A 13,565-nucleotide genomic window follows, 5' to 3' on the forward strand; every position below is an offset into this window, starting at 1 on the left:
CTCCCTGTGGATACTACTCTCTGCTTCCCCTGAATAATTCCTCCACCAGAACCTCTGAACCACCTTCCTTAGGAAACCTGAAGAATGAGAAGCAATGTGTACTACCGTAGAGATTGATCACTAGTCTCTAGATACGAACTATGACTCCAGTATTCTATAATTATTCGTTAAATTGTTTTGTCTCTGCCTATCTGACTTCTCTGATCTTGGTTTCATATTTTGGGAAAGAAGATGTTAATTATTTTAAGAGTTAACTTAAATTTTTTATAAGGGTCAATAAGAAGATAAAGGGGAAACAAACATCATCTTGTGATGTGGTGAAATAAGATAGCATAAATAAGATAGCATGGTGGCAGACACCACTAACTCCAGACAGCGCAGCGAGGAGTTCGGAGCTCGCCTGAGCTACTGAAACCCTGTCTCAAAAAAGCTATTTAGAAGACAAGTGGAAGGAGCTGGAAGCTGGGATGGTCCACATCAAGCAGCTTAAATCCATGCTGATTCTGGCGCCAGAGGATCCAACACCCTGTTTGGGTATCCGTATACATATAACATGCATACATATTTATTAATAAAACATGTTAATGGATAGAAGGCTGGTACGATGGCTCATGTAGAGGTACTTGTCCACTGATAACTTGAGTTTGAGCCACAGGGCCTTTGAAGTGAAAGGAGAAAGTTCGCTGACCTCCACCTGTGCACAAACACCTGTTTGCACAGATTTTTGTGGGACTTCATCCTCGGAGCACATGGTTGACATGAGCTCTGGGGCAAATTTATGTCCGCGTAATCAATCAGAGTAAAGTAAGCAATAAAAAAAGCCAATGGGGACCTGTGTGTGGATACAGACTTATAACCCAGTGTTTGGGAAGGACCACAAGTTCTAAAATGGCCTTGGCTCTCAAACAAGCCAGGTGTACCAGGCTTTCTCTCTGAGCCATCAACCAACTCGGAGATTTATTATGAATGCTCAGCCTAGCTTTTCTTCCTTCTGTAGTATATCCTGCTTTCACTGTCCCTTGTGTCTGGCCTGTGGGGCTGCCTGGCTTCTTGCCCTGAGGGTCTCCCTCATTCTCTCCTCCCACTCCAGCGCCTCCTCTCTCCAGCCTAGATTTCTCTCCCTGCATGCCAGCCTTGCTTGTCCCTCTTCTGCCTAACTCATGGCCATTAAGCTCTATTAGACCAATCGGGTGCCTTCAGCAGGCAAAGTGGAACACACAGCACACCTTTCCATAGTTAAATCGATGAGCATAAACAAAAGTAACACACCTGTACTCAGTTACAGCAATAGTCTGCAGCATAAACAAATGTTACACACCTGTACTCAGTTACAGCAATAGTCTGCAGCATAAACAAAAGTAACACACCTGTACTCAGTTACAGCAATAGTCTGCAGCATAAACAAATGTTACACACCTGTACTCAGTTACAGCAATAGTCTGCAGCATAAACAAATGTTACACACCTGTACTCAGTTACAGCAATAGTCTGCAGCACAAACAAATGTTACACACCTGTACTCAGTTACAGCAATAGTCTGCAGCACAAACAAATGTTACACACCTGTATTCAGTTACAGCAATAGTCTGCAGCACAAACAAATGTTACACACCTGTACTCAGTTACAGCAATAGTCTGCAGCACAAACAAATGTTACACGTCTTTGCCTAGTTAAAATAATATTCCACAACAGCCAGGTGTGATGCCTTATACCTGTGATCTAGGCTCTTGAGAAGTTGAGGCAAGAGAATAAAAAGTTCTGAGTGAGGCTAAATTGGGCTACAGGATAGATGACAGAGAGATGGTGGTGCATACCATTCCGTAGCTCTTGTCAGGGCTAGTTGCTGTGATGAAACACCATGACCAAAAGCAACTTGGGGAGGAAAAGGTTTGACTTACATTCTGAGAAACAGTCCATTGAGGGGAGCCAAGGCAGGGACTAAAACCAAATGAGAGCAGGAATCAGGAGGCAGGAGCTGATGCAGAGGCCATGAAGGGATGTTGCTTACTGGCTTGCTCAACCTACCTTAAAGCACCTTAGGACCACCAGCCAAGGGGTGGCACCACCCACCATGGGTTGAGCCTTGCTACATCAGTCGCTAAGATGCCCTACAGGCTGCCTACAGAAGGAGGCATTTTTTTCAACTGAGGTTCATTCCTCTCAGATGACTGTAGCTTCTGGCAAGTTGAGAAACCTAGCCACCACAGCTGTGGAGACAGATCTCGAGTTCAGTCTCTCATACTGAATTTAAAGTCAGCCAGAATTTCATGGTGAGACTGACTTGAAACAGGAATATATATATATATAGTAGTCTGCACCAGCTCTTCTCAGTTGTGCATTAAAATCAACAAGGCTGTAGGCGTGGATTTGGGCCTCCATGTGTCTCCTTCCACTAATCTGGGGAAGAACTCGACCAGTCACTATTTCTAGGTTCCCCAGATATGCTTGATGCCCAAGACCAGGTCTTAGAAATGGCCAGTCCACTAAGGATAGGCCGGGCAGTTGCTTAGTTCCCAGTTACTAAGTAGTGTTCCTGCAGTTCTGAAGATCAGAACTGGTCGGTTCTCCATGTGGGCTGCTGTGACCCGTGTCTCTGATCTCAGCACTTGTGCGGCAGAGGCAGGAAGATTACATGTTGGAAACTAGCTCTGTTTATACAGCGAGAGCATGTTTTTTTTCTTTGTTTATTTTTGGTTTTTCAAGACAGGGTTTCTCTATAACTTTGTAGCCTTTTCTGGAACTAGCTCTTGTAGACAGGCTGGTCTCATACTCAGAGATCCACCTGACTCTGCTTCCCGAGTGCTGGGATTAAGGGTGTGCACCACCACTGCCCAGCAAGAGCATGGTTTTAAAAATGAATAACAGCAATAAAAAAGAAAACCTGTCTGTAAGTGTCCTACCTACGTGTGCTACCTGTAGCGTACTCCCTGCACTATGGATGGTCCGCCAATCTCGGGCAAGGGCCTGGAGATTTAAACACAGAGACACGGGTCATCCTTGAATTCCCCAAGAATGCCCTTTTTTGTGTTCCAGGGCAGCTTATAGAGGGATCCGTTATTGATAGCCACACCCCAGCCAAACCCACCAGAAACACTCCCGCGCCATCAGGAACTCCTGAGGGTCTCATGCTCAGAGCAGCTGCAAACACGGGAAAACAAGTTGTTTTGCTTAGAGCAGCTGCAAGTATAACAAGTTGTTTACAGGAAATGCAGGGTCTGGGGGTCCACAGCCCCCAATACCTGTCCAGACCCCACTTGCTATCTGTAAGTGGAGAGACTACTTTCTGAACCCACCAGGATTTTGGAAACAGCAAGTCTTGTACTGAAAGTGACCTGTAGGTGGAGCCAAAATTTGGGCAAACAGCGGTCACCCTAGTGGCCTTGTGGGCTGAGAGCATAGGTGTGCTGTTGGCACTCTACTGGGCTCTGGGGAACAGTAAGCAGGTTCATTTGGTTTGCTGTTTTTGAGGCGGTCTCACTGTAAACCAGGGTGGTCTGGCACTATATATCCTAGGCTGGCTTCAAATTTAATGACAGTCCTTTTCCGCCTCAGCCTCCTGAGTGCTGGGGTTACAGATGTGAGCCATGACTCTTAGTTACTGTTCTTATGTCTGATCTAACATCAAACCAGGCATTTACAGAATTCTGAGGGGGTTTGTTTTATTGATTTGGGTGAGACAGGGTCTCACTGTGTAGCTTGTGCTGGCCTCAAACTCATTATTCTGCCCCAGCTTCTCAAGATCTAGGATAATAGGGGTGCATTTGCATTTTTAAAACACTTATTTTTTAGTGTGTATGTATTTGAGTGCATGCCATGTGTGTTCAGGTGCCCTCAGGGCAGAAGAGGACATGGAACTGGACTTGGAAGCATGGATGGCAGTTGTGAGCTACTCAGTGTGAGTCCTGGAACCTCTAAAGAAACAGTAAGCACTCATCTGAGCGATCTCCTCGCCCCGCATTCTGGATTTCTGCTGAGTTTAACTGTACGGGAATGGCAGCCAAGTAGAACCATCGTCAAGTGTGATGTGCATCTGTAGCCCCAACCAGTTGCTTGAGAGACTTCGCAAGGGAGATCCTTGCCGGTCTGAGGCCAGCCTGAGCAATCCAACCGGACCTATCTTTATTTATTTGTTTACTTAGTACATTTTCTAGCTCCTGCTAAGACAGAACAAAGAATATTAGTGAGCATATAAAAACTCCCCCGTGGTGACAAGGGAGTGAGACTGGGTCTTCACACTTCACAGGCCAGGCCATGCACAAGAATGGCCTAGCATAGCAGTAAAGGTCCAGGGATATGGGCTTTTCTGCTGACAGGGCAGGAACTATTTAATTTGTACTTCAGGCCTAAGCAGTCTAGAGGCAACAAGTCTCAGAGTTGAACCCCCAGCACTGCTGATTAACCCAAACTCCACAGAAAATGAGAAAATAAAATAACTGCCAGGACAGCTAGAGATTGAAACAGAAACTGAGAGCCTTGTATAAAAACTATATAAGCAAATAAAGATACTATAGAGCTAGGTATAGCGACGCCCACCTTTCATCCCAGCACTGGAGAGGCAGAGGCGAGCAAATCTGTGAGTCTGAGAACAGCCTCATCTAAGTATTACGTTCTAGGGCACTCAGGGCTACACAGTGAGACCCTGTTTCAAAAAAGAAAAAAACAATAGAAAATGCCGGGCGATGGTGGCGCACACCTTTAATCCCAGCACTTGGGAGGCAGAGGCAGACGGATCTCTGTGAGTTCGAGACCAGCCTGGTCTACAAGAGCTAGTTCCAGGACAGGCTCCAAAACCACATAGAAACCCTGTCTCGAAAAACTAAAAAAAAAAAAAAACAATAGAAAATGAGTTGGCAGACTATTCACCTGTCTATATGAGGTCCTAGATCCAGTCCCTAGCGCTGGGAAGAAGGGGGCACTGGAAAAAGAAAAGGTACAGCCAGGTGGTGGTAGCACAGGCCTTTAATCCCAGCACTCGGAAGGCAGAAGCAGATGAATCTCTGACTATGACTTGCCATGTGGTAATCTCTGTCCGATGGCCCACCCTAGAGCCCTGGATGCCTTCGGAATGAAGAAGACGGAATCAGAAGACTGGAGAACACTCGTCTACACATAGATTCACTAGTCCCTTCCCACCCACCTGTCGTCAGGTGACCTGATAGCCCCAAACCAAGGCTTGGGAACATCATGATGGACTACTGGTGTCCTCGGGTATCCAGGAGACTGGCAGGAGGCCACCATTTCTCCTGCCCACAAAGGGACTGCTGTGGGGACAGTAAGGAGCCACACAGAGACACCACCTGTCCTGACAGGCTCAGGTTCTTAGAGCCACAATGACTTCTCTCTGCTATAGAAATGCAGGCTTTTTTCTCTTTTGAAAAGGGACAGAGTGAGAGCTTGTTTTTTCGTTCCCGCCCCGGCCTTGTAGCCAAATGGCTATTCAACTGAAACCGGCACCAAAGATCCCCCATGCATCTACCCAGGCAGCCAGAGTGGCTCTAAAGCTCACCCCATCTGCAGAGGCACCGCTGCCTCACAACCTGTGTGGTTTGCCTGCATCCATCACCTAGAAGGGCTCCCAGGACCACTGCACAGCTCGTGCCAGCTCACAGCACTTGAGGCTTCTCCCCGTTCCACACAGAGGGCCTGCCCCTCCAGCCACAGGATTCCACAGAGAAGAGAGGGTTGTTTTCTTCACATTACCTGTAGACTGGATGCTCAGTAGCAGCTCCCAGGCTTTCCAAGTTTGTCCTGGAGCAGGGCAGACCTATTACTGCATCAGCCTGAGAGGGCCAAGCACCTCCAAAAGATGGAGGAAGAGGGATGGAGACTGAACCTGGCATGGGCTTTTGAGACCTCAAATCCCACCCCCTGTGGCATATCTCCTCCAACAAGACCACCCTCCTAACCCAGTTCTTCTGAGAAGCAAACATTCAAATAGATGAGCCTGGAGGGGGCATTCTCATTCAAACCACCCTGTCTGTCTTCCTCCATCTTTTGGCTAAGATACAAGCTCTTAGGAACTGCTCCAAAAAAAAAAAAAAAAAAAGGAACTGCTCCAACACCATGTCTGCCTGCTACCATACCCCCTCAGCATCATGGTCATGAGCTCACCCTCTGAAACTGTAAGCAAGCCCAATTAAATACTTTCTTCTAAAGGTTATCTTGGTCGTGGTGTCTCTTTACATAACTCTCTGTTGCTCTGAGGCCTTCTGGTGGGCTCCTTGCACGCCTCTTTCTAGTGTCTGTCCTCTGCTGCCCTCCTGTGCATGCCCATAGAAGCTGGCATCGCGCAGAGGCCTCCATGACACCCACATGACATCTTCCCACATTGGCCTCCTGCAAAGTGATTCCCTCCTCTCTTTCTGGTCCCAATAACCTGCACAGGGTCAAGTCAATAGCCTTGCTCATCTTTTTGTGCCAGGCTATGGGTATCTAGCAAGTCATGAACAAGGTGCTCTGGGGTAGTGGTGTTCCATGGTCCTATCAGAGGTGGAGGCAGGGAGAGAGATGCCTTCCTTTCCCCCGCATGGCTCCCTTCACCATCTCAGCCCAACATCCTTGTCTAGAGTTTTAAAGGTTGGCATGTAAATCTTTCTGCAATACCCGATCATTTTTTTTGTAGTGTCTGAGATGGAACCCATAGCCTGCACGTGCGAGGCAAGGACTCTGCCAGTAATTGCCACCCCTCACCCCCATGTGGTTTTATTTAATCTCTAAAGATGGACAGATAATGGCGTGCCAGCCACTGACCCCGATCTAGAAGTCCATGTTTGGGTGGCTTGGGGTATGGGCGTCCATGATATTGGACAGCCTATCCCCACCCAAAACCCATGCTTACTGGTTTCTCCCAAAGTAGCTGATATGGGTGCAGGGTGAATGGACAGACAGAATAAATGTGCCCTTTGCTGGGCCTCCATTTCCCTCACCTTCTCCCCTGCCTCTTGGGGAAGACTGACTGCAGTGGCTGCTGTGTCTGGTTCTCAGGGTCCGAGCTGCTCCTGAGTCACTGACAGGGTGGCGGCTGGTCATTCATCAACTGAGTGGCTGTGGCCATCCCTTCTCACCAAGAAATTAGTTCAAAACTCAACAGCCAGTATCCAATTGCCTGTTAAAGAGTAACTTACCCCCTTATTACATTTGAGCCTGGGAGTAAATACCCAGGGGAAGTGTTTATTCTGCGCATGAACAAAGCATCCTTTGTCCCGGCTACACCAGCACCAGGCTCTTGCTTGACAGGATCCAGCCGGTTGAGCCCTAAGGAATGCTTAGCCCCACGGCCTTGCAGTTAACCATTGCAGATGGGCTCATCCCACGGGCCTTTTCTCTCACTGGAGTGGGGGTTGATCACTTCATCAAGGAGAAAGAGAGGTGTTTCTCTCTCCCTGCCACATCCGTATGGTGGGGGGTAACACAGTGGAGGTGGGGGCAACCCCAGGGGTGTTCGTCTCCACCTAGCAACAGCTGTTTATCTGGAAGGAATCTGGAGGAAAGACACTGGTGACCCTTAAGTAGGCCCAGGTAAGCCCATCTCTTCCACCTCCCTTGGGGTCTTTCCACATCCCAGAGCTCAGCCCTGGCTGCTTCTCCAAGTCTCTGAGAGAACTCTGGCCAAGCACACCTATTCTGGGCCCCAGCCTGGAGTTCAATTCCTGGAGTGAACCTGATCCACATTGCCAACCGAAAGCCCCTTGGGTAGCTTCAAAGTAATGGGGCAGAAGGGAGGCTACACGGAGGATACAGAAGACAAGATGGGCTACCAGCTGATAACTGATGGCCATGCGAAGACTCTACAAGTTCTCTTCCTTCTCTGGGCTCAGCAGCGTTTGACTTCCTCCCAAAGCACAGGGTTTCGAACACTCCCTCAAAGGCTGCTGCAAAGGCTGAGAAGGCTGCTTGTAAGATCTGATTGGAGCTGAGGCTATGCAGATAGGGATGCAGGCCCAGACTGCAAGAAAGACACACCAGTGTTCCTTCCTCTGGGACTGAGGACTGACCCAGGCAGCAGCGCATGCAGCGGAACTCAGGGTCTTTGTCACACTAGGAAGTCTCTGGGGTTACTGGAAAAATCTCAGTGGTTAAGAGCATTTGTTCTTGCAGAGGACCCAGTTCTTAGAAACCACATGGCAGCTCACAACCATCCATAGCTCCAGTCCAGAAGGATCAGACTTCTGATCTCTGTAGGCATCACGCACATGGGAGCAAAACACTCCTGGGGATAAAATTAATATTCTTTAATTTTTTTTAAATGAAGCTTTGGGAGATGCTTATTTATCCATGTTCATTTCTGTTCTAGTCACTGTAGCTGGGAAGTGGAGTCAGCCTAGATATCTAACAGATACGTGGATAACGAAAAATATGGTCATATGTACAGTGCTATTTTATTCAGCCAAAGAAAAGAGAACTTATAAAATTTGCAGGAAAAATGAATGGACTGGAAAAAAAACATTATATTGAGATAACCCAAGCTCAAAAGGGCAGATACCATATGTTCTTGCTCAAATGTAGAACCTAAGTTCTAATTTATTTTTGTTTTTTTTTTTTGAGACAGAGTTTCTCTGTGTAGCCCCCCTGGCTGTCCTGAAACTTGCTCTGTAGCCCAGGCTGGCCTTGAACTCACAGAGATTCACATGCCTCTACCTCCCAAGTGCTGGGATTAAAGGTGTGCACTACCACTGCACAGCCTAACTTCTAATTTTTATGGACAAGTGTTTCCAGGAAGCTGGAAGGGGCTATGAGAATGGGGAGGTAGTTCTGGGGGGGGGGGGCGGATGATAGAATACATGTGATATGAAAATAATAAAAGAATGGAAATTCTGGGGAAAGGTTTGAGTGAAGACTGGGGAGAGGATGGTGGTGGAAGGGGGAGTCAACCAAAACTAAGGATGTATTAAAAATAATAAAACCGGGCTGGAGAGATGGCTCAATGGTTAAGAGTATTGCCTGCTCTTCCAAAGGTACTGAGTTCAATTCCCAGCAACCACGTGGTGGCTCACAACCATCTGTAATGAGATCTGGTGTCCTCTTCTGGCCTGCAGACATGCATGCAGACAGAATATTGAGAATACTATATGCATAATAAACAAATAAATCTAAAAAAAAGAAACTCTGTCTCAAAAAACAAAACAATAGGCACAATTGTCTGTTAGGGTGTGTAGCGCATAGCAGTCATGGCCAGCCATCTGGAGCTCAACAGTGGCGCCAAGATGCCCACCCTGGGCCTTGGCACTTGAAAGTCTCCTCCTGGCCAGGTGACCGAGGCCGTGAAGGTTGCCATTGACCTTGGGTACCGCCACATTGACTGTGCCCAGGTGTACCAGAATGAGAAGGAGGTGGGAGTGGCCCTCCAGGAGAAGCTCAAGGAGCAGGTGGTGAAGCGCCAGGATCTCTTCATTGTCAGCAAGCTGTGGTGCACGTTCCACGACAAGAGCATGGTGAAAGGAGCCTGCCAGAAGACACTCAGCGACCTGAAGCTGGACTACCTGGATCTCTACCTGATTCAGTGGCCAACAGGCTTCAAGCCTGGGCCTGATTATTTCCCACTGGATGCATCAGGAAATGTGATTCCCAGTGACACCGATTTTGTGGACACTTGGACGGCCATGGAACAGCTGGTGGATGAAGGTTTGGTGAAATCGATTGGTGTCTCCAACTTCAACCCTCTTCAGATTGAGAGGATCTTAAACAAACCTGGCTTAAAATACAAGCCTGCAGTTAATCAGATCGAGTGTCACCCGTACCTAACTCAAGAGAAGCTGATTGAATACTGCCATTCCAAAGGCATCGTGGTGACTGCATACAGTCCCCTTGGCTCTCCTGACAGGCCCTGGGCCAGGCCCGAAGACCCTTCTCTCCTGGAGGATCCCAGAATTAAGGAAATTGCATCCAAGTACAATAAAACTACAGCCCAGGTGCTGATCCGCCTCCCCATACAAAGGAACTTGGTGGTGATCCCCAAGTCTGTGACTCCAGCACGAATTGCTGAGAACCTGAAGGTCTTTGACTTCGAGCTGAGCAAGGAGGATGTGGCCACTCTACTCAGCTACAACCGGAACTGGAGGGTGTGTGCCTTGATGAGCTGTGCTAAACACAAGGATTACCCGTTCCCTGCCGAAGTCTGAAGCTGTGGATGCCTGCTCTCCCCCAGCGACTTGTACCTGTTCTTCCTGCTTCATCTGTCCTTGCAGGTGTAGTGTGGCCTGTGTCCTCTGCACTGGGTGAAACCTTGAGGTTCAGACAACGAGGATCTGTTATCTGACATAGGCCCTGGAGAGCATTCTCAATAGCTGAAGGGTTTCCTTCAGCCGTTCTTACACCTTCTCCCCACCCCACCCCCCAGAACATTTAACACAAGAACCCTTTCCAACCAAAGAGAAGCAAGATTTATAGTCCAAGTAGTGCTACTAACAGTTAAGTGCTCAGAACTGTAGACCTTTGGGTCAGACTTCTTGCCTCAAATAAAAACTGCTTTTGTGAAAAAAAAAAAACAATAAAACAACAAACAAAATTTAAAAAAATAGTAAAACCTCTTTTTAAATTAATTAAAAAATAAGGTGGGAGCCAGACATGGTGGTACAGGTCTTTAATTGCATGGCGGTGCACCCGAGAGGCAGAAGACAGGCAGGTCTCATGACTTGAGGCCATCCTCATCTACACAGCAAATTCCAGGCCAACTGAAGTGACATTGTGAGACCCTGCCTCGATGCATAGATAGATAGATAGATAGATAGATAGATAGATAGATAGATAGATAGATAGATAGATAGATGATAGAGAGATAGATGATAGATAGATAGATGATAGATAGATAGATAGATAGATAGATGATAGATAGATAGATATATGATAGATAGATAGAGAGATAGATGATAGATAGATAGATAGATAGATAGATAGATAGATAGATAGATAGATGATAGATAGATAGATATATGATAGAGAGATAGAGAGATAGAGAGATAGATGATAGATAGATAGATAGATAGATAGATAGATAGATAGATGATAGATAGATAGATAGATAGATAGATGATAGATAGATAGATAGATAGATAGATAGATAGATAGATGATAGATAGATAGATGATAGATAGATAGATAGATAGATAGAATAAGATATGAAGTAGGAGGGGCAGTGCGGGATAGATCACTTAGTGACTAAGAGTGAGTACTTCTGTTCTAGACCTCAGTTTGATTCCCTGCACCACGTCAGACAGCTGTGAGCTACCTGTAATTCCAGCTCCAGGGGATCCGACACCTTCAGGCCTTTTAAAGAACATGGCATACACATATATACATGAGTAAACACCGAAATGATAGAAAAAGGAAAGAAGAAGAGTGACTAGCTAATCAGGTGGCTGTGTCTTTAATTAAACACCTTTAATTCCAGCACTCGGGGAGGCAGAGGCAGGTGGAGCTCTAGGAGTTCAAGGCCAGCCTGGTCTACATAGTGAGTTCCAGGACGGCCAGGGGTACACAGAGAAACCCTATTTTGAGAGAGAGAGAGAGAGAGAGAGAGAGAGAGAGAGCGCTACCGCTCTGTGAGACCAGGCTCTCTGGGTCATCTCAACAAGCACACAGCTAACATGTTAACACAGCAAACAGGTCCACATCCTCAGTTGCCGCTGCTGCAGCTACTCCTGCAGTTCCCCACTGTCAATGCACTGAAGAGTCTAACATACCCGGCAACATTTTAATGCATAGCCACAAGCTACCATGAAATGGCCCATTGTTCACATATGAAGTCAGAAAAACCTCTGGCTTCCATGTCGGCTTCTTCCTCCAAACAAAAGCAAACATTGGGAGGACAGCTGTTGCCTCTTTTTCAAGCCGCATACCCTGATTTTGCTGGCAAAACCACAGCCATGTTGGAGGCTGGTATCTCAGACCCCCTTCGTGTGGTTCACTCTCCAGGCTCTTTGCTCTAAGCTGATGGAACTGTAGCTGTGCTGCAAGCCCACCAACTGAACAGCTGCCAGGATCGCAGCTAACAGCACAGAGCTCTGACTCTTTAAAATGATCATGCATGCTTCACCAAAGAAAAATGTCTAAACATTTAAAAGGGTTAATATTGTAAAAAATACAAAATAAAAAAGGAAAATAAACCTTGAGTCCTATTTATGTACTGAGCAAATGCCAGATCTAGTGAACAATGCTGACCCTAAATTACTGGATTTAAAACAACAAACGGTTGGGGAGATGGCTCAGCAGGTAATGGCACCCGCTGCCAAGTCTGACAACCTGAAATTGAGCCTGGGGGTTCACAAGGTGGAAGGAGAGAGCCAGTCCCCAAAAGTTGTGCTCTGAGCTCCACTTCAGGACATTGGCATGAAAATAAAATCATGTATACAAATAGTGAAATATAGTAGCAAATTAATGTTTTGCAGACCCTGGGAAGAATTTTTAGCAAAATATAAAATGAAAGCATAAAATTCTTTGCTGTGAAATGACTTAGGCTGTCAGTTCTTTTTTAAGTAATAGAATTGACAGCTGAGAGAGGAAATATAATTTGGATTATAAAAATTCTTGCTTTAACAAAAATTTCTTAAATAGTAAAGAAAAGAACTTTGTGGAATTACAGCTAGCCTGGCCAGCTGAGCGGCAGACCAGGGTTAAAAGGAACCCTAGACCAACCTCAGAGCTCTGAGGGAGGGGCCACCCCTTCTCAGAGATCCACCAGTGTGCGAATGTCTGAAGGAGAGAGGAGGTTGGGCCTGCTGGCATTGGTACCCTTACCCATTGAGCACCTGTGGTTCTGTGGTCTCCAGTAACACTGAAACAGGGTAGCCACATGGGGACTGTCCTGGGGAACCAGCCAAGGGCATTGTCCAGTCCTGGAAATGGCTTTAGCCTGGGCCAGCCAAACACCAGAAATGGAGACAAGTCAGCTGAGGGAGGCACATTTCAGGAAACTGGAGTGAGACCCATGATGGGGCAGATGCCCCTGAGTTCACGGCTTTTAGTCTTTTCAGACTGGCATAGACTAGCCGGCCTTGAATCAGGGTGACCTTGAAGCAGGTGAGCACCACCAGCCCTTGTTCGCCTGCTCTGGGGTGGATGCCTGCCCTAATTAGCACCGTGGCCCCTTTGACCATGGAAGGAAGCCCTGCATGTCACACCCTCACCTAGCAAGCTTGCCCTTTCTGTAACAGCATGTGCCTCTGACCTATGTCCTGGGGAGCAGACACCCAGTAGAGGCCACTCTAAGCTGGCAAGGTGGGAGGATTGGCATTCCCCAGTAGGAGTAGGGGTGGAAGCTCCTGGGTGCAGCTGGTATAGAAATGGGTCAGAGTGGATTCTTAAGGGCAGGGCCAGCTGGGTAATCGCCCAGCTTTGCAAATCTAGCCCAGGCCAGCAGAGGCACCTGGTGCCTGGGAGGGAGAACATGTGGCTGGATGTCATACCTCAATAACCCCTTCAGGTGCCAGAGTGTGTCGTCATCAGCCCCCAGACCCCAAACCCAACAACAGCGGAATCAAAGCAGTTCCCAACATCCCTAGCCGTCCTCTGTCTGGGGCCTTGACTGCCACTCTTTGCTGGTCAGTCAAGCCTGCTCCTCCTCATCCTC

General features: G+C 47.3%; 1 pseudogene; it reads left to right on the forward strand.

The window, feature by feature from the left end:
- The first annotated feature begins 9,168 nt into the window (after positions 1–9,168).
- Positions 9,169–10,459, forward strand: LOC142835013 (aldo-keto reductase family 1 member B1 pseudogene; annotated as a pseudogene).
- The last annotated feature ends 3,106 nt before the right edge of the window (positions 10,460–13,565 follow it).

Source organism: Microtus pennsylvanicus, chromosome 14 (genome assembly GCF_037038515.1).
Source record: "Microtus pennsylvanicus isolate mMicPen1 chromosome 14, mMicPen1.hap1, whole genome shotgun sequence".
Taxonomy (NCBI): domain Eukaryota; kingdom Metazoa; phylum Chordata; class Mammalia; order Rodentia; family Cricetidae; genus Microtus; species Microtus pennsylvanicus.